At 44.9% G+C, this 23983-nt stretch overlaps 2 protein-coding genes across 2 annotated transcripts in view; one reads left to right on the top strand and one right to left on the bottom strand.

The window, feature by feature from the left end:
- The window catches only part of TG (thyroglobulin), a 276418-nt gene that overhangs the window by 47243 nt on the left and 205192 nt on the right, over positions 1-23983 (bottom strand). The gene's annotated exons all lie outside the window — the stretch shown is intronic.
- SLA (Src like adaptor) overlaps positions 1-23983 on the top strand; it is a 92048-nt gene that overhangs the window by 41529 nt on the left and 26536 nt on the right. Inside the window, exon 2 of the mRNA XM_024251257.3 lies at positions 12328-12605. The gene's annotated coding sequence lies outside the window, so the exon portion shown is untranslated. The remainder of the gene's footprint in view (positions 1-12327; positions 12606-23983) is intronic.

Below are 23983 nucleotides of genomic sequence, written 5' to 3'. Positions count from 1 at the left end.
CATTTAGAACACCTTCGCAGGGACAATAAGAGGTGGGAGAGAAATGAGGCCCCTCACACCCCGAGGGAGGAAGGAGGTGGTTCTGGCTGAGAGAAGAGGTCCAGCAATAAGCCTTACTGTCTTCACAGATAGGCACAAATGCAATCCTTTTCGTACTCTAGAAAAAGGCTGTCATATACTGCTCTACATCCATCAGTGCAACCTTAGCTTATTTAAAGGGGAAACAGAAAGCCCTCTGCAATTTTTAAAGCAAAAATAGCAGTCCCCAAATAGACAAAACAAGTGAACAAAACAAAGAAAATTAAAATTACACATAATCCTCCCAATCAAAGAAAACCACTGTTAAATGCTATTAGCCTCCAATATGTCTCTTCCGTGTGTGTGTGTGTGTGTGTGTGTGTGTGTGTACATATATATTCAGGAAATCTAGACAGCATATTGTTTTTGAGCCTATCTTTTTCACCTAACAATCCATTGTCAATATCATTCTGTATCATTACTTATTTATTTACAAGATTGTTTTCAATGCCAGCATGCTAATTACATTTAGGATTTTAGGTTATTAGGGAGAATGTTATAGACAGGTTAGGGGCACCTGCAGGCAATGAAATATGATAGACTTGGATACAAATCCCAGCTCTGATTTGCAACTGTTTGATTTGAGACTTTCTTCATCTGTAAGCAACATAACAATATTGAGCGCTTCCTCATAGGATTGTTGTACTAAAGAAATGAGAAAGTTTTCCTGTAACAGTATGGTGCATTACAAATTGTAAATATTTAATAAATGATGGCTATTATTGTTTCAGGTTTTATGATGTTACAGACAATACTGCAATGTACATCTTTATAGCTAAATCTATTCACATATCCATGATGATTTCCTTATGCAAAAGCATTACTGGGTCAAAAGGTATAGTTTTCTTCATCAAAAAGATAATAAAAATGTATTAAATGAGTTGTTTCCATGGCATTTTAATAGTTTCTCATTAAATAGTTGCCACATGAACATCTGTATTAAAGAAGAATATTTTTGTTGTATGATAAACATTTATCTAGTATTTCAAACTATGATTCTTGGTATCTATAGCTAACTTTAGGAAATTGTGTTATTGTGATATAATCCACACACCACAGAATTCACCCACTTAATTCAACGGTTTTTAGTTATAGTCACAGAGTTGTGCAATCATCACCACATCTAATTTTAGAACATTTTCATTATCCCACAAAGAAATTCTGTACCCATTAGCAGTCATTCCCCATTCTCCACCCTCACTCCCAGCCCCAGGCCATCACTAATCTACTTTCTGTCTCTGTAGAGTTACCTATTCTGGACATTTCATATAAATGGAATCATAGAATATGTAGCCTTCTGTGTCTGGCTTCTTTTACTTCATCCATCTTACTGCAGGTATTAGTAGTGTATATCTTTTCGCTGCTAAATTATACTTAATTGTATAGAGAAACCATATTTTGCTTACCTACTCATTGGCTGGTAAACATTTGGGATGTTTCTACTTTTTGCCAGTTATGAATAACGCTGTTGTGAACAGTCACATACAAGTTCTTATATGGATGCATGTTTTCATGTCTCTTGAATGTATAGGTAGGGGTGGAATTGCTAGGTCACATGAAAACTCTTGTGTTTAACCTTCTGAGAAGTTGCCAAACTGTTTGTCAAAGTGGCCGCATTATTTTATATTCCCACCAGCAATAAAAGAATGCTTTTACTTCTTCATATCTTCAGTAATGCTTACCATCTGGTTTTTAAAAATTGTTATTATTATAGGCATCCTAGTGTGTGTGAGTTAATATCTCATTATGGGTTTAATTTGCACTTCTCTGATGACTGACTAATAGTGTTAAGAATCTTTTGCTGTACTTATGGGCCCATTTGTACATCTTCTTTGGAGAAATGTCTATTCAGATCCTTTGCTTATTTTCAGATTGAGTTATCTGTCTTTTTGTTATTGAGTTGTAAGTGTTCTTTATGTTTTCTTGGTACAAATCCCTTATTAGATACATAATTTGCAAATATTTTCTCCCATTATGTGGATTCTCTTTTCACTTTCTTCATGGCATCTTTTGGAGCACAGAATTTTTTAAATTGTGATGAAATCCGATGTATCTATTTTTTCTTTTGCTGCCTGAGGTTTGGTGTCTTATCTAAGAAATGCTTGCCTAGTGCAAGGTCCACGAGTTCTGCCTTGCATTCTATAGATAGATATTTTACAATCTATAGATATATAAAAACTTGTTTTTACAATGGACTGCTAACCTGTCCTACAGAGAGATTATACCTTGGTATATTTTTATACTTGCAAGCTTAAATCACCCACCAGCTGTGTCTACACATGGAGGAAAGAGAAGGAAGGTACCGAAAAGTAATGCGGAGCTGGTGTGCTCCAAGCATTTTACATGCTGTTCTCAGTTTGTGCTCACTAAACCTCTGAAGCAGGGAGACACGACTGTGCCTCTTTTATTAAAGAGTGAGGCTCAGAGAGGGTAAATGACTTTGTTCCAAATCATCCACTGCTGGGGAATTGGATTCAGGCCATTTGTCTCCAAAGCCATGACACTACCCACCCTCTATGTGCCAAACAGAATCTGCACTCAACCTGCCTTCTGCAGACATCTTTGACAGACACTGCGGTCCATGTGGTCTAGCTGTAGAACTGTCCCCCTTGCCTGCGGAGGCATAGTGTGCAGGCCTTCCCAGGCCCCTGTGGGGGAGCCCTCTAAGTGGTCTCTCCCGGGCACTTCTGCTGGGAAATGGAGAGGACCTGAGCCTTGGCTTTGTCTCTTTAGTTCAGAGCAGGCACCTGTCATATTTTCCTACAGGTCTTGCAGACTTGACAAAATGCCTTTTTCCATCTGTTACAAACATAAAGCCTAATTGCCTCTGTCACCTTCTGGCTGTCAGAAGCCATTTAAATGCTTGGCACTTGAAAATTTCTGATTTCCCAGGCAAAGGTGTCACACTTTAAAAGTGACACCATGAGTGATAGCCGAGGCAATGGCTGCCCTCTTATTTCAAAGAGAATTTAAAATACAGGCTCCTGAGCCTCCCTTCCATTGTCAATGAGCACTTCATACATACACATGGGCATATGTTTCCTTTTAAAAATAATTTCATCATTATAACTTGCAAAAGACCCTGACTGCTTCTTTCTAATCATTTTTTTCTGCAGCTTTGTTTCAGGGCCCAGAAGAGCTAGAGCAGTGGGGACTGCCTAGACAGAGGCAAAGTCTTTTTCTATTTTCCTTCCAGTAGCCCCTAGACTGCCCCTCTCTCTCCATTTTGTACCTCCTTTCTTTGCTTCCCATCTCCTTCCTCCAGTAAATGCCATGGGCCAGCTCTTGACCAGCAGAAAGGACTCACCATGCCTGCCCTAGAAAACACAATGCATGCAGAAAGTTCTGAGATGCTGGTGGGTGGGAATGGCCTCATGAGCACAGGAGAGGGAATGGCATAGAAGGTGCCTGGGAGAGATCAGGGTCACCTCTCAGAGGACAGTGCCACAGGAGGCATGGCCTGGGCTGAGTGACTGAGGTGGCTCCGTGCAGAGAGAGGGGAGCCAGGGGGAAAACTCGGAACCACTGGGCGCAGAGGGACCATCTGAGGAGGAGGTGGCTTCACTAGAACCTGGACGGGGCAGCAGGGCACTGGATGAGAAGGGCATACGTGAGTCCCTGAGCCTGCTTAGATTCTGGAACCCACATCACACAATTCCAACATTATCCTCTTCAAATCCTCTTCAAATAAAATAATAATTATTATTTTAAAGAGATGCAGAAAAAAATAGAGAGACCATGGGCTTTCAGGTTGAAGAAATCTTACTGACTCTTGCACTGACAGCTTGATAACTGGCTTCATTCTCTGGGTCTCCATTGCCTCATCTGTAAAATGGGTATGTGATATGTTTCAAGGTGTGGCATCAAGAGCGTAGGCCACGGGGTCCATCAGCCCAGGTTCAAGTCCAACACCCCCTCTAATCAGCTGTGTATTCTTAGGAAAACTATTTAAAGTCCCAGTGCCTTAGTTTCCCCTAATGTAAAATAAGGATGAGAATATTTACCTCATTCATTTGTTAAGATGAATTGATGAGATAACATGTAAAGTGCATACATGTTTCAAGTTTACAATAAATAGTAGTAGCAGTTGTTAAAATCAATTGATATTTCAAAGAGTTCTTGTGAAAATTAAGTAACAGTTTCAAAAAATACTTGATAACTGACAACTGTATAGTGCTTTACAGGTTATAAAGTATTACCAATAATAAATAATGATAACTGACATCTGTACCGTGCTTTACAGGTTATAATTATTTATTATTGCTACTCAAACAAAAATAAAATTTTCCAGCCTAAAAATTGCTTTTGGGATTGAAATGATGTTTTGGCCAGAACTATTTCTATAGCAACTAGGCCTGCCTACTCATCGCTTTCCCTCCATGGCTGCCCCACGCGAGTAAGTGTAATTAGTTGTGGCTCAGTGGGCACTGAAGCAGGCACTGACAGATGATTTCACACCCATCTAGTCGGTTATAACTGGATGACACTGTTTTAAATTACGTCGAGGCTAGTTTCGAGTTTGCTTTGGCAAATTGTTATCAGCATAAACTGATAACAATAACAGAATCTTATTAGAAAAAAAGTATATGACATGAAAGTATTAAGGCATCATAGAATGAGAACATTAGAGGAAACTGTAATAAAAGTCACAATAATGCTGTTACAGATCCTACCCTCATTTTGTGCTGTTCAAGCACACGTAGAAGTGGTTCGGCAAGGTTTAATGGCATTATTGTTTAGGAGATGAAAATACCAGGGCAGAGTGTTTAAGAGGCCTGACTCCGGTGATGTGGGGAAGCTAGCTGCAAAGGCCTTATTGCTCAATGTCCAGCCGCTGTTTCCACTTTCCCAGGGTCCACAGCCTGCTCTGTTGCAGCGAGCTAGTCGATTATCAGGATAATTCCATGGGCATCTGTGAGCTCCTCCTATGTGCCCAATGCTGCGGGGAATCAAAAATGATTAAGGCCTTAAGAAAGTTTGCAATCTACGGGGAGGGAAAGATTTTTTTCTTGACTTGCTCCCTGTCTCTCCTGCCCTCCCTCCCTTCTTTTCCTCCTTCTTTCCAGTGGACCTTTGCTAGTTGCCCCAGGCGTGCAAAGTGCCAAAGCTAGCCGTCAATAACTGGTCAAACTGATACACTCCTGCCTTCTTGGAACTTATAGTTTTTGAAAGTCAGACCAATAGAAAAGATAAGGAAGGTTGGTGTTATAAGACACCCTTGAAAAAATTCCCTTCATGGGGCCTGACAACACCCAACACCACCAACACCAACACCGTACACCCTACACCATACACCATATACATGGGAAGACTTTGTCTTTTGTCTGTGTCCTTAAACAGAGTTCACAAGGATCTCTGTGCCCTTTGCAGAAGATAGACTCTAAATTGGCACCAAGGGAAGATAAAATACAACGTTTCAACATTCCTGGCTAGATCCCTCTTTGCTTAGAAATGAGATGCCTGTTTCCTCCTCTGCACTTCTGTTGGAGCTGTGTTCTCTTGAGTGGGGCCTGTGTGACAATCCATCAGAGGCAGGAAGGCTTACACAGGAGTGCAGCTACAGGAAGTGAGCAAAGAAAGCAATATTGCAAACAACTGAAATTGGGTCCTGCTCAGAGAACTTCCCAACCTCTGGGAACACTGCTGATCTCTTCATCAACCCTTGCATGGCTGAGAACAGTAAAGTCTCCTCCGATGTGGAGGTAGTGGGTCTAGGTTGAGCAATGACAGAAGAGAACAGCTTGAACGAATCAACATATCTGTGCAGCTCTTCGCAGCAGACAGTTGTGGTGGACATAAAGCGGCTACTTTTTTTTTTCTTCTTCTTCCTGAGAATATTTTTAGTGCCAAAAGACCTCCCGAAGATTCTGATGACATATACATTTAGGTTCCACTCCATCTGGAGAAATCAGCTCATCCAGATGGACCATTGATCCAACTTTGGAGATGTTCCAGAAACATAAACTTTTATCTCCAGAGAAACAATAGGGTCTGCTCTCCCCCCAGATGGTTTTCATAGTTAGCTTATTGTCTTCCTCAGAGGTGAAAAGTCACCATTCACAATTTATTTACTTTAATTCAAAAGGCACAACCTTCATTTATTCTTTTACTGAGGGATAGTTATGGATCACATCTTTGGGAATAGCCTCTGTGCTAGGCTCCATGGTCATGGTTAGACATACTCCTGCCTACCCAAGCTCAGGCTCCAATTTGAAAGGAAAGAAAAGCACCTCTATCTGGTGGTCCCCTCCTATGCGCCTTGTGCTAGACCAGGGGGGCTGTACACATTATTATGTATGGACTCTCATGATAAAGTAGTATTAGTAACATCACTGGGCTGAGAGAAAGAATCAGAGAGTCCCACAAGATCACACAACTCCTAAGTACCTCAAATCCTCTCTTGCTCGTTACCTCCAATATGCAATGTGTCCAATTCCTAGGACGCAAATAAAACACCAAGTGACCTTCTGAGAGGGAGCAATCATTGTTGGTTGAGAGGCATCTAGGAAGATGCATGGACATCTTCCTAGATGTTAGCACTGGGTTGGGCCTGAAGGGACCTGCCCCATGACCTTGCAGGGGGAAAGGCATCCACACAGGAAAGAAAGGGCAGTGGTGAAGTGCATGAGGAAGAGGTGACGGGCTTGTCTACAGTGCACAGTGGTAGGGGAGTTCCTATGGTGAGTGGGGCATGGAGGCCTTGAGTGCTGACATTGCCATGGGGCTGATAAGGAGGGTGGAGAACAGATTGATGAGCTTTGAATGCCAGGAAAGGGGTGAAGTGGATCCTGTGAGAAAGGGATGAAGATGGTCCTGAGTTTGGGGCAGCTGCTTGAGGAGGATGGCAGCATGGCCTGAGTCTTATTTGGAAACACAGGGCTGAAAGAGGATGGGAAGAGAGCATTGGTGGGGAGAGGTGGGATGTGGGAAGACCCAATGGGAGGCTAGTGAAATAGTGACAGCAAATTTCCTACTTCCAGAGCCCATGAGTGTAGGCCCAGTGGTGTCACTCATCAGCTGAGTGACTGGAGGCAACTAATTTAAGCCCTATGAGCGCCAGTTTCTTCAGGTGAAATCTAGATACACAGACTGAGTAGAAAGACTAAATACGTAATATAAGCAAGAGCCAAGTTGCATTTCCCCAATACTCATTCCCTTTCCTTTCTGTCTGCTCCTTGAACACAAGCATTTCCAGTCCCAAACCTTTGTACCTGTTATGTCCTTTGCCTTGTGTTTTTTCCTCTTGATTTTCACGCCAGAGTCACTCTGGACTCATTTCAAATGTCACCCTTTTAAGGGGAGAGTTCCTCTTACTGTCCCCATGCCTTCAGTTCCCTTCTATGACTTTACTCATTTATTTCTCTAACTCCATACCCAGAGAAATGCCTAACACATAGAAGGGGTTCAAAAAACTGTTATTAAATAAATTATTGTATGAGTGGGTCAGCACTCATCCAGCCATAGAGGGGGCAAAATTTTACTCCCGAACTTCTATCTTGTATGCGATCTTGAAGGTCATATGGTTTGACATGGAATCTCATCAACAGTTTTATAGCACCAAGTGTCATGCCTTGCATTCAATAAGTGGTATTGAACTTCTCTACCAAATGAATTAGCTTACACTTGGTTTTCTCCATCGATAGAAAGCTTTCTAGTTCCCAAGACTGCCTTTTCCTTCTTCCAAACTTTTGAATATTTCCGTTGAAAGAGGAAAACAAATCAAGCCATAAAGTAGGAATGGAAATCTGCTCATACTGGACCAAGCTGTGACTCTGACCCAGCATGGGGCTGCAACATCACATCTGCCGCATGATGCTGAATTGCCTTAGGAGCTCTTAACCTCCTAGAACCTGGAACTCCTCTGAGACCTGAAGCTGGAAAAGTGGCTTTTTATCGCTTCCCCTGGGAAACTCATCAACCCATGTTGGAGAAATATAACAACTGGCTCCTGACAACTTGAAGTCTGTAAAGCTAGTTTTTACATAGGGGAACATTTCACTTTAATAAGGTGATGACCACAGCCTAGTACTTAATTGAGTGATTCTCAATCCATGCATGGCTGGCATCGTTATTATTTGCCTATGGTCATTAGTCTGGGCCCCAATAGTTAATTCTAATTAATTTGCAAAGCCCTCTGGAAATCAGCTGCTTCCTACACAGATGGTACTGGGTGTCTTTGTGAGTCCTAAAGCCTGACCTCCTGACAGTGTCATTCGGCCAGTACAGCAGAGCCTGGCCTGACTCCATGCTTACACTTGACGTCCTTGGTGGGGGCAACACCTGCTATGTGTTTTTGTCTTTGCTTCTTGTGCTGACTCAGTACATGGACCTAGAAGACCAAGCTGCTGGGATAGAATCTAATGTGGTCCCGCCATGCCTCAGTGCCATGAAGTTCCTGTGTGAAACCAGGAGCCCTAGAGGTTTCTTGGTCTCCTCTCCTGGCCCCCTCCCTACCAACATCTTTCTTTACACCCTGGGGTTTTGATATGTGTGTCTGTCTCCTCTGCTAGATCAGAAACTCCTTGAGGGCAGGGAGGGATGGAGATACATTCACGCACTACCTGAGAATTCTCTCCCTGTCTGTCCTCTGAATATAGGTTATACATACACGAAATTTACAATAGATGTTGGCTAAATTGAGTAATTCAGCAAATATGTAGTGAACACTGTTTTGTTCTGGGCCTGGAAAACAGAGATAAAAGAGTGTTTGGCTTTGAACTCCTTGAGGGTAGGGCCTAGTCTTGCCTGGCACATAGTACAGTTACATGCATAGCGTCTGGCACACAGTGAGTGCTAACAAAAGTTTGTTGAATGAATAACTGAATGAATGTATGGAGCACGAAATGCATGCTTGAATAAATGACAATATTCCTGGACTCGAGACTTCTTGATGGATTAGAAGAAAAAGGTGTGTGAACCACTGAGGAACAGTATGGAAAATGGTTGGGAGAGGAATGGTTAGGGTGGTGGAGGAGCAGGGAAGACATGGAAGCAAACTCACAATACAATCCTCCCTGGCTGGGCCTCTGCGGTGAGAAGTCCACCTCCTGCTCTTCCTCTACTGTCCTTAAGCAGCTCGTGGCTCACATGCTTCCACCCCACTTCTTGACAGCAAACTGCTCCTCCTTTAAGATGCAGCTCACAGGCTGCCCATACTGTAGCTTCCCAGCCGTAATTCCCAGGGACTCCTGAACAGACCGCAAACCAGTTCCTCTTCTTGGGTCACGTGTATGATGGTGGAGAGGAAGGATGGGTGACACAGCCACCCAAAGGAGCCTTGCCATACAGCAGCTTCTGAGATGTGTACCAGAGAGCACAGGCAGACATGCTGCAGAGCTGAGTCCACACAAAAGCAGGAAAACCAACTGCCCTCAGGGCAGCACTTTACAACCCAAGAAAGAACAACCTCCACACGTGTCTTATTTTGGGATGGGTATGATCCAGTGGTTCTCAATTGGGAGCAATTTTTGCTCCCTAGGGCACATTTGCCAATTTCTGGGACATTTTTGGTTGTCACGACTTGGAGGGGTGCAGGGTGCTCCTGCCGTCTAGGGGGTCAAGTCCACAGATGCTGTGGCACATCTTCCAATGCACAGGCCAGCCCTGCAACTCTGCCACACACACACACACACACACACACACACATATACACACCAGAGAATTCTCTGATCCAAAATGTCCAAAGTGCTGAGTCTGAGACCCCGCTTGGGGTTACTGAAAACAGAGGCCTAAGATCTGAGTCACCTGTCTAGCGTGGCATCGGGCTTCAGCCCTGCCCTCTCTGGTTGGGCCCAGGGCCAACACCTCTATTCCATTCCCCTGCTCTGGCACAGCCCAGGTTTTGGGATAGCACAGCGTCCAGTATGAGGAACACTTTCTCAAACCTACTGAGTTTCCTCGGTTACCCCAGGAGGCGAAAGGGAGGTCATAAACACCCCGGGCTGGGGGTCGGGGGAGGTTAGCAGCAGCCCCCCAGTCACCCAATGACCCACTGGAAAAAAACAGAGAAGAGCCTGCAGCCCTGACCTCCAGGGCTCTGCATCCTGCCTTTCTCCTTCTTCTGTAGCTTCTCCTGTGAACGGGACCCCTTGAACAGGAACCCACTCTATGGGCCTCTCTGTTGTCTGCCTCTGCCTCTGACTTGAACATCTTTAGGGCTGATTGTCTTTCCCAAAAACTTTTAAAGCTTGTGTGAAACCAGCAGTCCCTTCTGCGCACACCTCTCATGCCCTGGCTTGTCCCAGGGCTGGCTTCCTTTCCTCCTACAGTTCTCAGCCTAATGATATCTCTAGAGAGAGCCCATCCACCCCACAACTGGCCACCTGTGCAAAGTAGCACATCTGGGCCCCTCGGTCCCATCAACCCATTGAGTTTCCTCGATGGGTCACCATAATTGATAGTCACATATTCAATCTTTCCCATAGGACTCCTCCTATGGGAAGTAGTAGAATCTGCTGTGTAGTATATATTCAAATAACCGCCACCCCATAATGTTCTTTCTAGTTCTTTTCCCGTGACCCACACATTGCACCAAGTCACCATGTCTCTGTAGTCTCCTTTAAATTAAGTTAAGTACAGGGAAGGGCAGGGCTTTTGCAGTTTTTTCTTTTTTTTTTTTTTTTTACAGCTAAATCCCAGTTCATGGAATATGCCTTGCTCAATAAAGTTTCACTAAAGACAAGACAGGGAATAAATTCAGAGCCTCATCTGTACTAGATTCTTGCTTGGTAAATGTCTATTAAAAAGTCATCACAAAACTCATACCTCTGACTATCAGTCCAAAGCTCTTTTACTCCTCTGTGTGAATTCGGGGGAAAATCTCCACTTCTGCATATTTCCGCCTATCCTCTCTTCCCTGTAAAGCAAACTGCCCACTCAGTCTTTTGCAATAGTTCCTTTGTACCTTCCCAGCATGCTCTTCATGAGCGAGTGTTTTCACAAGTTGTCTAAGGAACCATCTCTCTAGTGCAGAGTGCCTGCCTGCTAAATTTAGAAGCAGCTCTGAGGGTTTTGATTCATCTTTGCAAACTACACCGAGTGAGGTTTCCAAATGACTGTCCCAGGGTGGCTGTGTCGGCCTCACTGGCCTGGGGCCTGGGTCACCAGCCGTAGATTCTGGCCCTGGCTCTTCTTTGGGACTAGCTGTGTGATTGTGGGCAGATCACTCAAGTCTCTGATGCTCTGTCCACTCTGTGAGGTGTGAGGGGCTGTGAGAGGCTCTGAGGGCCATCCCAGTGTGGTTACCTGGCATTCCAAGCTCAAGCAGGCAATTCCCAGGCAATCTTGGGGTCAGCATTCCAGCAACTTTCACCTCTTTCATCAATAAGCTCTGAAGCCCCATGTGCCTGAGTTTCTCTGCTTGAGACTTACACGCTGTAAGTAGGGAGATTTTATATGCAATATTTACATAATGTATAACATATACGACATACATTTTGTAATACATAACATAAAGACACATGTATTTTAACATCAAACTCACCAAAAAGTTGCAAGAGTAGAACAATGCACACCTACATCCCCTTCACCTAAGCTCACCAAGTATTAACATTTTGTCCCGTTGGCTTTCTGTCTCCCTCATTCTCTTTCTGTGTCTTGATATATAGATGTAGATGTGTTAGGTTGGTGCCACAATGATTGTGGTGTTTGCCATTACTTCTATGGAAGAAACCACAATAACTTTTGTGCCAATATGATGGCTGTAGATATAGGGATGCAGCTTTTCTTTTAACAAACTCTTTGAAAGATATAGCCGTCATGATACGAGACATCCTCTTGGTCACCGTGTGTCCCCTAAGAACTAGACATTCTCCCACATAACCACACTAGTATTACCTTGTCCAAGAAACTTAAGACTGGAACAGTATTATCAACTGTGCAGTATATATTCAAACAACTGCCATCCCATAATGTTCTTTCTAGTTTTTTTCCCTTGACCCACACATTGCACCAAGTCATTGTGTCTCTTTAGTCTCCTTTAATCTCAAAGCATTGCTCTGGGGTCCATTCAGCAGTAACAGAAGGAAGCTGAAAAAATTGGGAAACCGAAATCAGACAAGCTGCAGCTCTCAGCCACAGTCTTCGTGGGCCCAGAGAGCTCTGGGGATGCGCAAGAGCAAATTCACAGCCCCACTGATTTGCCTTTTAATTAGAAAAAGACCAAGCTTCTGAAATCCCAGAATCTAGAGTTAAGCTGGCCATATTCTCAAGTGCTTTGTAAAAAAATTAATAACGCGTCTATCTTCCCAGTCCTTGCAGAGAGAAGCTTGCTCAGAGTGGTTACTGAAAACAGGAACCTGCCCTTCTGCAAGCCCTGTGCCTTCCTCGTTCCTAGCAGAGGAAGTATGCGGCCAGTTTAGCAACTGCAGTTCTTCTGGGTAGCATGGGCTGCTTCTCCACAACCGCGAGAGGCCCGGCTGCCTGTTTATTCCGGAGCAGCAGCAGTTGACAGACGGAGAGGCAGTGACTCTGCGCCCAGCAATCCCTCTGCAGACAGCTCCCACAGGAGTCATGCCCAGTGTGTGAAGGTATTTTGGGGGGATGTGGCAGAGATGGGGTGGGGAGAGACTTCAGGACCTCTTCAACACGCAGTTGGCAGGGGTTGACTTTCTGGAGTCAGAAAGGAGCTCCCTGAGAACAGGTGGGGCAATGTCTTGAGAGAAGCCCAGCCCCCAACCTGGTGCCCAGCACACTGCAGTGGCTCAGTGGGTGTTGGATGCATAATTCTGTGGAGAGAAGGGCTGGAGGAGCATGGGCAGGATTCTGCCAGAGGAGACATTCTCGCCAAAAAGGCTTGTACTTAGCAGGCTTCTTACAAAGGACAATTGGGACTTGCCATCAGAATTCCTAGCTGTGCGACCTTGAGGGAGTCATTTAAACCTCTCCAGGCCTTCATTTTCTCATCTGTAAAGCGACAATGATGGTACCTAATGCACACAGGTATAGGGCAAAGTGAAGAAATTGATACATGCTAAGTGCTCAGGCCAGTTTCAGCATACAGCAGGTGCTCAGTAAATGCTATCAGGCTGGAGTCATGACGTCTAAAGGTGCATGGAGCCAGGTGGGTTGAGGGATTGCAATAGCGCTATTTGGAGTGTGACTGTGTGCATCTTCTTTAAGAAGATGCCAAAGATAATTAATAACAATCTGAGCAGGTGGTATGTGTATGGGGGAAAGGAGGAATCAAAGGAAAGGCAAACATGTGAAGTATATAAATTCTGAAAACAGCATGTTAGAGTTGGAAAAGATTTAGGACAATGGGAATTTTCTACGAAATATGGCACACTCCACATTCTTTTAGGTGCCTACATATGGAGAGAGCCGGGTGTCAAAGAAGTGACCTGAGCTTTGGCCTCGGAATGTCCTCATTTGGGGCTGTGCATGGGGGTGTCAGGAGGTGATATCTACCATCCTGAGTGGCTGGGGAGGAACAATGCATAAAAAGTTATTTTTCTGCAATCCTCAGAACAATCCTATAGGATTGTGATTGTTATTTGCTTTTGAAAACTGAGAAAATGAGGCTCAGAGAAGTTAGGTGGCTTGTCCAAGTCACATAGCTGGTGGGAGGTAGAGGCAAGTGAGGGGCTCTAAAGGGTTGGGGGAGCCTCAGCAAGAACAAGTGGATGCAAAGCTGAGGCCTGTGTTTAAAGTGGTGCCCTTGACTTTAGGAAAAACGCACCCCATAGTCTTTAAATTGTCATTCTGTGGTTTGCTATGAGATGCTGAGCTGCAAGTCTATTAAACTGGGCTGTGGTCCTTTGAAAAGTGGAGAGATAAGCCCAGGTAAAAATTCTGGCAAATTTGTTGCAACTAATAGTCTCCATTTAGAAGAATGCTATTTAATACAAAAATTAGCTGGGTGTGGTGGCGGGTGCCTGTAATCCCAGATACTCGGGAGGCGAGACAGCAGAATCGCTTGAACCCGAGAGGTGGAGGTTGCAGGTTGCAGTGAGCTGAGATTGTGCCACTGCACTCCAGCCTGGACAACAAGAGCAAAATTTCATCTAAAAAAATAAAAAAGAAGAAGAATTCTATTTAAGAGTGCTTAATATGCTCTGAAAGTATAACAATAATATTAAAAACCTATGGAATAGACAAATTGAAATCTAATTAGATTCCTTCATCTTAAACAGATCTAGAATCTAGATCAGAGCAGCAAGATGGCAACATAGAAAGACTGTGCCGTAATCAGCTGCACCTGAGTCAACATTCTGGGTCGGCCACCAAAGAACTCTGTGACTCTGCACAAGTCACTTTGCCCCTTTGAGTGTTAGTATTTTCCTCGTAAAAAGAAGACCAGTTTCTTTGTATGTTTGAAAGAAGTTTACATGTACTATCTGGGAGATAATAGGTACTAAATAGGAGCTATTGATATCATTTCTAAATCAGACAATTAAAATATATCCAATCCCTTTTATATTTCCTAGGCAGAAAGCTATTAATAAGCAGTGTTAAATATGATGGATTAAACGACTAAAGCAATGAGTGGGGCACTCCTCCATTTTTCTGAATATGTATTTCTGCTTGTTCCTCCATCTGATATACACGAAACAGACAGGGGTAGGTTTGCATTGCAGCAAACTAAAGTCACTTTCCGAATAACACTTTCCTAAGTCACTTTCAGAAGAAAACTTCCCCATTCTAAATTGTGAAATCTGGCAATGTATTTCCAAGGGAAATGAGCCTTCTTAAAGACAGAAATTATTCATTCTAGTACACCTAAATCAGTGCCCTGCATTAATAGATGCTACTGGGTTTTACGTTTTCATTTGACATTCATCAAGAATGTATTTCTCCCAGCTCTGAGAGAGGCTGAAACTTAAAGTTCCCATCAAAATTTCCAGCATATTTCAGACCAAACCATTTGGTTCTTGTTAGCAGCCCAAGGGTCCTGTTCGTACATTTATCTGTCCATCTATCTGTCCATCTATCTATTCATCTATCCCTCTCTTCCTGCAATAAAATATCCATTGAGGTCACATCACGTGATCAACTTCCTCCCTCTCTCATTCTCCCTACAAGTTCCGAAGGAAATAAGTACACTCTGTTCGAACCACTTCCTCCTATCTGAGAACCGCTAAGGTAGGAGGCAATTTGATTATGGTAACTCTAGCTAAGACAGCAATTTTAGGGGTCAGGGGCTCAGTGGTTCTCTTTTGTTGTCAAACAGCTTTGCAAAGTCACACTTCGCTCCTTAGCACCAGGCAGACTGGAACCAGGGCTGGAGGACTTGGTGTGTATATGTGTGGAGAGGGGGTTGGTGAGTGAAGTTGGGAGACTTAAACAGCTTCCGAAGAAAGTGAGAATTGTTGCTGGCTTGTGCTTAGGGGCAAAATAACTACCTCAGACGGTCCAGGCTTCCTGGAAGCGGACCACCTCTTGCCTATACTGTGCCAGGCAGTTTATATACAATACCTTCAGTCATTCATTCTAACTAACTGAGCTTGCATTATGTGCCAGGCACCTGCTAGATCACGGTTTTTCATTGAGGAATATAATAGACATGAACCCTATCCTAAGAAAGTTGTCCTGGGAGCAGTAAGCATTTAGAGAAACAAATACGTAAGGACAAATAGTGGTATGTGCCGTGAAGGAAACAGAGCTAGGGAGAGAGAAGAGAGGGGACCAAGTGGAGTCAGTACAGTCAGTTTCATTTAATTCTCCCACTAATCCTGGGAGCTGAACGTGTTCCCCCTAGTTTGCAGGTACGCCACCTCCCCCAACTCCTCCCCTCTCCCCTCTGCGTGCCATCCAAGCCACATGGACAATCGGCTCAAAATGTGCATCCTCTGAATGCAAGTTCCAATAACCAGAGTGTCTGGACCCACCTCTCATTGCACCGCTCTATCCACAAACCTATCAATCCACCTACTGAATAACTATGACAAGCATAACCCTCTAGCACACAAAAAGGTACCATAACCTTGCCAGAAAAAAGGAGAGCTCTGCTTTAGGCTGCCCTCCATCCCTTTCCTCAGGCCTAAGGACACGGTAGCTGGGAGCCAGGCTCTAGAGCCAGACCCCTGGATTCCAGTCCCACCTCCAGCACTTTACAGCTGGGCAAACTCTGACACGTTATGTGAATGCTCTGGCCTTGGTTTCCCCGATTAGACAAAAGGTCTCAGTGTAATGATGCATACTCCAGAGAGTTGTGGAGGTCAAGTGGAGAGTACATGTAACACGCCTAGAACACACAATTCCTCAATATGCACTGGCGCCCCCTCTCCTGTTGCTGTACACGAAGCCTCATCAAGGGCCGGCACCAATCTGGGGTGGACACAGGGAGGCCTCCAGCTGGCTCCCTCACTATTTATAGAAAGGCGAACTGACACCAAAAGAGGAAAGTGACTTGGCCACAGTCTCGGGGGAGTTGATTGGCCCACTGTGGGTTCTAAAGACAGAATGTGCAGAAAATGAAAATTAGATAAAATTAGGGGAAACAATTGAGATAAATTTCCTCTCACAGTATTGGAGCCACCCATCCCAGTGATTTTATGACACAGTTGACAACCACTGTCCAGGGAGAAAGGACAACTTTACCACGGTCAGGAGTGAGGGTGCCTGCAGACACGGGGCAGTGTGCACACCAGCTCCCAGGCCTGTGTGCACTCTCCTCTGGTCTCGCCAGCAGACCCAGCTCTTAGAGCATCTGCTTTTAGAATTAAAGTTTTATTAAGCTGGGATGAAGGTATTACCGAAGGAATTAGGAGTGGGAGTAAAAAGACAAAGGATTTACAGGCTGGACCCAGCTCTGAACAAGCCTTGTAACCCTGGGCAAATTACTTACCTCTCTGAGACTCAGATTCCCATGCTGGCCCCAGCCCTGAGCTAGCTGTTTGACCCTGAGCAAGTTACTTAGCCTCTCTGAGACTCAGTTTTCTCATCTATAAAACAGTATGTTCTTGGGGGCATCAAATGAGTCCATGTATTTTAAACATCTCCTTTAGGCCCTCCACATAGTGGATGCCCACTTAGATTAGTCTCTTTTGTTTTGAAAACAAATAGAGAGGCCTGTAGGCAACTGTTCCAAAAACAGATGCTTGTCGGGAGAAAGATTCCATAAAGAGTCGATTAGCTCCAGTGGTGTCTGGATGCGGCCTGTGCTGGCTTATGAGGGCATTCCATACATCTTTTTCCTACTCTGTCCTCGGAGATGTCACACTGGAAACTGGAAATCAGCATGGTGGGAGTATTTACACCACAGAAATTGGCACACACTATTAGGATTTTCCCCCCTGAAACATTGATTGTTTGACATTTACTAGCACACCACAAATCCGTGGTCTCCGAGGCCCACATTGTTTCTTCAGTTCCTTTCTTTTTTTTTTTTTTTGGAGATGGAGCCTTGCTCTGTCACCCAGGCTGAAGTTCAGTGGCACAATCTTGGCTCACTGCAAAGTCCATCTCCTGGGTTCAAGCATTTCTCCTGCCTCAGCCTCCCAAGTAGCCGGGATTTCAGCACCTGCCACCACGCCCAGCTAATTTTTGTATTTTTAGTCAAGATGGGATTTTGCCATGTTGGCCAGGCTGGTCTTGAACTCCTGACCTCAAATGATCCGCCTGCCTCAGCCTCCTAAAGTGCTGGGATTATAGTCATGAGCCACCACACTCGACCTGTTTCTTCTGTTTGTAACTGTTCCATTTTATTTCCCTATGGAGCATCTTCTGAGTCCCAGCCGAGAGTAGAAACAAACCTGCTGGCTGCTCTCAAGGCACTTATAGTCCAGTAGGAGAGACAGTCACTTACCATGCAGTCACACAAGAGACCGTCGAATTGTGACCCATCCCAAGGCAATTGGCTTTCCTGAGGTGCTAAGGAGGGAACAGTGAGCTCAAAAGAGGAGCACATTAATAGCAAACTAAAAACATCATGGAGATCTCTTTAGAGAGACCAAGCCCCATTAGACCAAATGCCTGGGAGCTGCAGAGTGTGGGGTTCTGGGGTCCATGTCCCTGGACAAGTGACTGACAGCGAGGGGAGATCCCAGATCAGGAGTTGGTCATTGGCAAATGCTGTGTCAGGTGAAATGCTGATTCCTATCTTACTTTATAAGTTTATGAGTAATGCTGTGATTCACGTGTATGAATAAAAAGGAAAAGTAACTCTTGCTGGGAAATACAATGCAATAAAGAAATCACTGACTTTATAGTCCCTGTGCCTAGAAGCCTGGGTGACCTTTAGGATGTTCATGAAAGTTTCCATCTACCTCCACCTTCTGTGATGAAACCTGCCTTTCTCAAGTATCCACATTTGAAATGAAAAGAAAAGGCCTGTTTCCTAGTCACTGTTTCCCCATTCTGTGTAATGGCTAGGATTAAAATAATTGTCTTTACCACTCTTCCTTCATTGCCAACGTTTGCTAGGCCAGCCTGCTTATAGGATCTAGAGGTATCCAGGACCTGGCCTGGGCCAAACCCCATTTATAGCCTGGTTTTGTCAGCAAATTTGTTCTGGTCCAACAGAGCCACAGGCTGACTGGGTGGTGCCCCACCTCACCATCCCTGTGTTGGGGGCCTCTGTGTACAGAAAGTCTATCTAGAAAGAAAGAAATGGGTTGGGGGGGAGGCTCTTTTTATTTCCATGAAGTATCAAAGCCACGTCAGGAATGGCTTCAGTTGCCCGCCTCTGTATGCCAGACAGCTCTTCATAAGACGCCCACTCACTGTACTGACACGTCTGGGTCACTGAGTCCCTTGCGTCAGTGTGGCGGTGAGCCACGGAGCCTGTAGGGTGTGCACAGCCCTCAACACCTCCTCTTGCCAATCCTTCCATGAGAATACCCAGGAAGGCACATATGACTATGTCCATTAAAGACAAAAACAAAAACAACAGAAAGAGTGGTCTAGTGACTTAATAAAGAATGGAATTAAAACTTGCCCCAGCATTGACAGGCTTCAAGTCTGGCTTCATTCCATTATATCTTAAAATGACCTTAAAATGTACATTAGGACACCTCCATCCTCTTCTGGTCTTAGCATAAAGCCCAGCCTCTCTGTTAGCCTGAGAGTGTATGAGATCCCCTTCTGGGCACTCAAGGGTAGAGGAGGCCAGCACATAGGCTCCTGGACATGTGGGTCAGGCCTGCAGCCTGGTTGACAGGTAGATGGGCATTGCCTCTGCTGCAGGGGATGGAGTGCTGGGCAGGGAGTCATGCATTCATCCAAACTTAATGTGTGACCTCGAGCAGGTTGCTTGCCCTCTCTGAGCCTTTCCTTGTCCTGTGAGAGTGTTGAGTTGCTACTTTTCAAGTGATGCTTTATGATGCCCCAGGATTGAGGTATCCTATCAAGAGTAGTAGAGGGATGAGATGCTGAGCTGAGCCCCCAGCCCCATGCAGCTACTCCCTTTCATCTATTCTATGTATTGAGCTTCTAGGGAATCCTCCTTTCTTTTCTTTCTCTTTCTTTCTTTCTTTCTTTTTCTTTCTTTCTTTCTTTCTTTCTTTCTTTCTTTCTTTCTTTCTTTCTTTCTTTTTCTTTCTTTCTTTCTAAATGGAGTCTTGCTCTGTCACTCAGGCTGGAGTGTGCAGCGGTGTGATCTCAGCTCACTGCAGCCTCTGCCTCACGGGTTCAAGTGATTCTTCTGCCTCAGCCTCCTGAGTAACTGGGATTACAGGCACCTGCCACCACGCCCAGCTAATTTTTGCATTTTTAGTAGAGACAGGGTTTCACAACGTTGGCCAGGCTGGTCTTGAACTCCTGACCTCAGGTGATCCACTAGCCTCGGCCTCCCAACATGCTGGGATTCCAGGTGTTTGAAATATCTTAGGTAAGAGGATCCCACATTCTTCCCCAGGGGTTTCTGAGGGCCTCTGGCTTGGAGTCAGGCCTGAGAAGAAGGCTGGGAATTGCATGCCTTCTCTGAGCTGGCTGCCTGCCCTTGTAGGTCTTGCCGGTGCCCCTAGAGCCCCTGGTATGCCGCAGCCTTCCTCTGCAGGGCGGAGAAAGGAGAAGCAGATAGGGGTGGGGTGGGAGCAGGTAGAACAGACCTGTGGCTGCACCTGCCCTAGAGGAGAGCAGGGGACTATGTGGGTCACAGGGTAAGCGGCCTCGGCAGCCCCCAGCCTCGCACTCAGAGAGGTGCACCTGTGGAGTGAGGTCAGGATGTGGTGGGTGACCCCGGAAATCCTGCCAGGGAGACCACCGGATGCTAAGCCCCTGTGCCAGCTCTTATTTTTCCTGAAAGGAAGGGTCAGACCACAGGCAGCACTGAGCAAGTCCCTAGTCAATTGTGCCGGTACTGGGTACAGTCACAGCGGGAAAATGGTTGAGGCAAAAGAGCCATGACTAACTGTTCAGCCCAACCCTTTCCCCATCAGATTTGAGGACTCTTTGGCCCAGACAGAGGAAGGTACTTGCTCAAGCTTGCACAGTGAGTTAGCCAACCCCCCAGCCCCTGCACGGGATCTAGCTTTGGTAAATTTTAGCTGCCATTTACCAAACATATCTCTGCTTTAGATATGACCCACAATTTCAACCTCAAAACAACCCCATAGGGCATATACTTGTATCCCAAATTAGTGGATTTGAAAATCAAGGCTCAGAGAAGTGAACTAACTTGCCCAGGGACACACAGCCAGTAGGTTGGGAGCTGGAATCTGCACTCAGGCCTGCCTGCTTTGAAAATCTCTTCTTTAAGGTGCCCTCATTCTTTCCAACCTTTTGATTATAAAAGCAATTCATGCACTTGGGAGAAAATCTGGGTATTTTAGAAATGTGTAAGTAAATAACAAATTTATAAATTCACACATAAAATCACTACCCAGAGAGAGTCCTTGGAAACATTTTGGAAATTTCTCTTTAATATTTTTCCATATGTATGCATTTGAGTGGCACATTTTTATGAAACGGAGATTCTAAAAGCACGGCTAGTATTCCTTTCTGTTTCTTTTCTTTTGTTTTGTTCCACAGCAGTAACAGCTTTTTTTTTTTTGAGACAGAGTCTCGCTCTGTCACCCAGGTTGGAGTGCAGTGGCACGATCTTAGCTCACTGCAAGCTCCGCCTTCTGGGTTCACGCCATTCTCTTGCCTCAGCCTCCCAAGTAGCTGGGACTACAGGTGCCTGCCACCACGCCCGGCTGATTTATTTTTGTATTTTTAGTAGAGACAGGGTTTCACCGTGTTACCCAGGATGGTCTCGATCTCCTCACCTCGTGATCTGCCCACCTCAGCCTCCTAAGTAACAGCTTTTTAAAAATAATGCTGTGAAAGGCTAGAAAACATTCCTTGCGATTCACTCCTGCCCTTTTGACCACAGCATGCCTCAACTGGCCTCTCTCTCTTGTTTCTTCTGCTCCCAGCAGCACTTCTGCACCCCTCATCCCCACTGGAAAACCAGACCTGGGCTTCCAAACACTGCCAAGTGACATCCAAGCGATCTCTCAGGGCCTCCATTGTATTAAAGTTTCCCCCAAAGTTTATGCTTCCTAAGGTTTGCTTTGATGACTTTTATTTTACTTTATTTTGTTTTATTTTATTTTATTTTATTTTATTTTATTGTATTTTATTTTATTTTATTTTTGAGACAGAGTTTCGCTCTTGTTCCCCAGGCTGGAGTACAATGGCCTGATCTCGGCTCACTGCCACCTCCGCCCACTGAGTTCAAGTGATTCTCCTGCCTCAGCCTCCTGAGTAGTTGGGATTACAGGCATGTGCCAACATGTCTGGCTAATTTTTGTATTTTTAGTAGAGACGGGGTTTCTCCATGTTGGCCAGGCTGGTCTTGAACTCCTGACCTGACATGATTCACCTGCCTCAGCCTCCCAAAGTGCTAGGATCACAGGTGTGAGCCACCACACCCGGCCTGATGACTTTTAAAAATCACTTTTCTGTTGCTTTCTTGGGTTTGAAAATCTCTTCTTTTCTGTCAGAGGACAGAAAAACAGGGCAGCACTGGTGGCCAATAAGAGCACAGGTTTTAGAGCCAGGCAGATCTGGCTGGAATCCCAGCTTTACCTCTTCCTAGCAGTATAACCTTGGACAAGTCACTTAATTTATCTCAGCTATAAAGTGGGGTTGTTCGGAGCAACCCAGGACATACTGGCTGGACAGTACTTAGCTTTGTGCCTGGCAGAGGATGCTTGCTGACCAATTGTGGGATGGGGGTGTTCTGGTCATCACCGTTGTTGTTGGCATTCACATATATGGTGGACATTGAGGCTTCTCCACTTGCCGCACCATGCTTCCATGCCTTAGAAGAAGGTCATATGAATGGGCTTATAGCTGTCACACCTTGCAGCAGAAATTTCTAAGAATAGAGGGAAGGTAGCATCCTTAAGTATGTTTTCACATTAATTCTAACTGTCACCAAGGGTTCAGTTCCTGGCTTTATGACCTGCCTTCCCTTGGTTGGACTTCCTCAGTTTCTCTCCCCTTTGGTGCACGATAAAGGGGTTCGGGCTACCCTCCTTCCCAGCAGCAAGGCCAGGCATCAGAAGCACAAGATGGACCAGGTGCACAGTACTGTCCTGGGACACTGTCCCAGGAATGGAAGGTTCTGAGAAGCCTCCCCACCAGGATTTATGAGATAATGCAGAGCACACAATGAAAGGACCCAGATCTGCAAAACGGAAACCTATTAAGAGGAGGGCTGCTGGCCGGCACATCCCACGTTGTCGACGGCAACGCCATGCCAGTATGTGACCTCTCCATGCCATGCTTCTGCTCAAATGGCAGCCAGCTGCACACTGACCAGAGTTCCTTACACTGGAGAGACAGCAGCATGGTCCTGAACAAAAGGTGTAGGTCCCGAAATCAGGAGATGTAAGGTTTCCAGCTCCAGGACAGTGGGGAGGTGACTAACCCCTGATCTCACACTAACAAAGTGAAAGAGTATCTGCCCTCAGGAATGCTTGTAAGATTAAACACAACAATACCTGCAAATTGCCTCCCGGAAGGTGGTTGTACACATTAACTGTCTTCCCGTGATTCTGAAGCACATAAAGACAAGAGTTGGGATTCTGTCTAACGGGACTTCATTTGAAAAATGCCAATGGTTGTTTTATTAATAATTTTTAAAAACCATTGAGTCTTGATTGCTAAAATTAAAGGGGTTATCAGGCTCGCTCTTTGGAGATCATCTTTTCTACTCATCTCATTTTTCAGAAGAGGAAACCAAGGTCCAAGTTCACACAAAGGAAATAACATTGGTCCAAAGACCGGAGGGAAAATAAGGTAATAGCAGTTATGATTCTATGACCCAGAAACCTGAGTTACACCACCAAGGAAAGGGAGAAAGAAATCAAGAATTTGCAGAGCCAGTGTTAATTAACTCATTTCTCTTTTGCCCTTTTCTATTGTTCTTAGAAGCAATTATGTCTCCGGTACCCTCTCTCCCACCTTCAGCCACTGCATAAAACTGTCACAGATTAAATCAAATTGTTCAGCCATTTCATTAGAGAGACTCCAGCTCTCATTCTCTGGGGGCATTTTCACTCTTCTCAAATAAAAGCCTCTTTCAGATAAGTTAACTCCTTCTTGAAGACTATAGAAAGCCACTGAGCAGACCACTAAAGGGCTGTTGAGACCTGATGGTTTTTTTGGTGGTCATATAGCCCAGACACAGCCCCTTCTGTCACGGAGACTGAACTCTGACTGGCAAGACAGAACAGGTGGGAGTGCAAGCAACAGGAGCGAAGACTGTTAGCATAGCAGAACCCAGGCCTTCAGCACTGACTCAAACTTTCTCATCTCGTGACCCTGGGTACGTTTCTTTTCCTAGATGAACCTCATTTCTCCAATCTCAAAAATGCAAGCTTAAAGGCTTTTTTTTTTTTTTTTCTGTAGTGGATTCCAGGAATCCCTCCAAAATAGCATGCAAATGCTTGAGAAGAATGATAGAGCTGTTGGGAAGAGAGAGGATGTTGGAATTCTCTTTGATGGATAGCAAAGTCTTGTTCTGACTTGT

The sequence above is a fragment of the Pongo abelii genome, chromosome 7 (genome assembly GCF_028885655.2).
Source record: "Pongo abelii isolate AG06213 chromosome 7, NHGRI_mPonAbe1-v2.0_pri, whole genome shotgun sequence".
NCBI classification, from domain to species: domain Eukaryota; kingdom Metazoa; phylum Chordata; class Mammalia; order Primates; family Hominidae; genus Pongo; species Pongo abelii.
The sequence above is the reverse complement of the archived record's forward strand: the minus strand, read 5'-3'. Positions and strand labels throughout refer to the sequence as shown.